This window comes from Colobus angolensis, unplaced genomic scaffold (assembly GCF_000951035.1).
Source record: "Colobus angolensis palliatus isolate OR3802 unplaced genomic scaffold, Cang.pa_1.0 Scaffold5, whole genome shotgun sequence".
NCBI lineage: Eukaryota > Metazoa > Chordata > Mammalia > Primates > Cercopithecidae > Colobus > Colobus angolensis.
The window spans coordinates 2198572-2202039 of NW_012118487.1; positions in this window are offsets into that span (position 1 = coordinate 2198572).

Below are 3468 nucleotides of genomic sequence, written 5' to 3' on the forward strand. Positions count from 1 at the left end.
GCCTTCAAGACATCGCGACGTGGGAGAAGGCACGGGGCTGGGGGCTGGCTTCTCTAGCTCTGGTGTGAAGCCTCTGCAAGAACCCGTTATCCAGCGGGGTGGGGACCTTGTGGGGAATATGGAGCTGCTGTAGGCAAGGACAGATAGCCTGTCCATCTGTGGCCAATGGCAGTACATTTGTAACTTCACGACAATATTACGGAAATTTTGAGAAATAGAGAAGAGAAACGTACAGGTCCACAGTCTCTTATTTGCAATTCAAAAATACATGAAGGTCTGAACGAAGTATTTTTATAATTCTTAAGGCAGCAAGATCATCTTTCCTGCACACACCTGAGACTTTAGTGTTTATTCCATTTTTTGTGAACAGTATTACATTTTACTGCAGAAATACAATTATGGCAAAAGGGTGCAATTCTAGACCATGTCCAGGTGGTTCTGCAGTAGGGGATACATGTGTTATGTTATTTGTACGTTGTGTGACAATTCCAAAATCCAAACACGTCTTCATTCTAAAACGTATCTGTTCCCAAGGTTTCAGCTAAGGCATTATACACCTGCACATAATCCACAGTTCAGCACAGTGGTTTTTTGTTGGCTTGTTTGTTTTTGAGACTGAGTTTCACTGTTGGCCAGGCTGCAGTGCAGAGGCGCAGTCTCGGCTCACTGCAGTCTCTGCCCCTCATTCTCATGCCTCAGCCTCCTGAGTAGCTGGGATTACAGGTACCCACCACTAGCCCAGCTAATTTTTGTATTTTTAGTAGAGACAGGGTTCCGCCATGTTGGCCAGGCTGGTCTCGAACTCCTGACCTCAGGTGATCCGCCCACCTTGGCCTCCCACAGTGCTGGGATTACAGGCGTGAGCCACTGTGCGCCGCCCACACGATGGATTTGATGTGTTTACACCTAGGGTCTTTTCTCCTCTTGCTTCTTTACTTTTATATGACAGTAAACATCATGTATGTACATGTCTCCAGAGCATCCAACTGACTCTGTCCTCAGCTCAGTGGCCTTCGTAGTGCTGGGGCCTCAGCTTGTCACCACTAGCTGGTCCTTTCAGTCAGTCCAAAGCAACTACGTTTCTACTGACCCCTCCGTTTATAAGAGTCCCAGGCACTGCTGGACGGTGCAGTCTCCAAGGTCCGGGAGTCACGCTGGGGTGCACCTGTCTCCTAGAGCCAAAGGTTTGCCCAGGACTAGTGAGGATGCAGCTTGTGCAAAAACTAAAACACCATCAGGCAGCTTTTCCAAAGCACAGAAATGGCTGAAATCCACCTGCCCCTTGCCCTCAAGAGCTCCGAGGTAGGCTGGAGCCCAGACTTTTCCCTTGTCCTCTCTGCGCGCCACTTTCTGGGCCTCTGACCGATGCCTGGATTTTTAAAATTAATGTTTAAAATGTTAATAGTTTTCTGCATATAGGTCATAGACACTTATCTGAGGTGATCCCCACAGATTTTATATTTTTGTGTTACTGTGAATGAGCATTCCTTGCCCAATGTGCTTTCTCACTGGCTATGAAAGATATGCTTTTCATTTCTGTCCATTGATTTCACAGCCTGCCACTTTCCTAAACTAATCACATCAGACAGCCTTTAAGCTGATCCCTTTGGATTTCCAGAGACCCAATCATCATGTCCAAGAAAGATAATTATGCTTCTTTTTCAAATATATCTTGTTTGTTTTGTGTTTTGTTGTTTGTCCAGAACTTCTCAAATGTTACTGCATAATAATGGTGATACCAGGAGTCTTTGTTTTGTTTTTCATTTCAACTAGAATACTGCATTTTCCTCTCTGAACATAACTTCTCTCTGTCTTGCTCTAAATTGAAATCTGTATCTTCCCAGAGAAAGACACAACTTCCCCTGAAGATAAGACTGCAGACACCTTGAGCCTGACAGTATAAGATGATGTTATTTCTACATTTTCTTCCCCCCAAGACAGTGTCTTGCTCTGTCGCCCAGGCTGGAGTGCAGTGGCCTGATCTCAGCTCACTGCAACCTCCACCTCCCAGGTTCAAGCAATTCTCCTGCCTCAGCCTCCCGAGTAGCTGGGATTACAGGCGCCCACCACCACGCCCGGCTAATTTTTATATTTTTAGTGGAGACGGAGTTTCACCGTGTTGGCCATGCTGGTCCTGAACTCCTGACCTTGTGATCCGCCTGCCTCAGCCTATCAAAGTGCTGGGATGACAGGCGTGAGCCACCGCGCCGGCCTGGGATGATGTTACCATACATGCCGTTTGTCCAGGGACATGGGGAGGTGGGGTGACAAGCAACGTTAATGGGCCTGCAGAGGAATCTTGTATAAAAGATTTATGTGGTTTCTGTTCAGTGTGGTTATCATACTCTAGGACAGAGGTCAATGTAAATTTTGGTTGTGACAGATTTTTTTCAATTCTCCTTGTGACCCTGATTTTGTCCATTCTTTTTATGATTTATGCCACACTTGGATGGTGATGAGCAATTATCACATACTTTAAGGAATTCTACTCATGTATTTTACTAGCTGACCTTGGGGGGGTATACCAGCCCAGCGTGTATTTATAGCTCTAACAGTATCAGCTCCAGCGAGGACCCAGCGGCTGTAACTGCCAACAAGGTTTTCCCCATTGGGAACAGGACACATAGACGTGTGGGTCCCACACAAACGGCAGGAAGATTTTGACCACATCAATGTTTCTTAGCCTGTTTTATTTGATCACAGAACACGTGGTAAATCGGAGAAAAATCAAATCAAAAGCTACTGGACTCTTTCATCCCGTGCTTGCCACAGCTTATCTGGTCCTAAAACACATCCTGTCTTTCCCCACTTTTCCTCTCTTCAGGGCCTGATGGTATAAATCTGCCACACCCAAAAGGAAGGGCGTGGGGAAAAAGCACTTTTGTTTTAAACACACAAATGGATGTAGCTGGAAGTGGAGGGGCGGTGCGGGGAGGGCGCGGAGCGGGAAGAGCAGAGAGCTACTGCCTGAATCAGTATTGTCGTTTGAGATCTCAGTAATAGTTATTCTCTTCTAACTTTTCATCATATATGTGTACATGGTGTTTCCAGTTACTATATGAACACTATGGGGTTTTTAAAAATTACTATTAGGCAATAGTACTGAAAGGAAAAATAACAGTAAACATGGGTTTGGAGGGTTTACCAGGGAGGCTGATTTATCTCTGTTTTCGTGGGCACTAGGAACATTATCTAGTATGACAGGAACTTCAGTGTTGAACCTCAGTTTTAAAAGAACTTTAAATACAGTTATTCATTATTTCATTTCAACACTGGTTAGGCCAACTATTAAGTGTAAAAGAGCCAGTCAGAAGCATCAGCAAATACAATTCAGTTAATTTAAAAAACCCAGAAACTTGAAACACTTGGCCCATTGAAAGTTAAATGGAATGTCTAGGCTCATATTTATATGACATAGTCTAGGGTGCTGTTTTAGTCTGTTGCTCCTTCTATAACAAAATTCCTTAG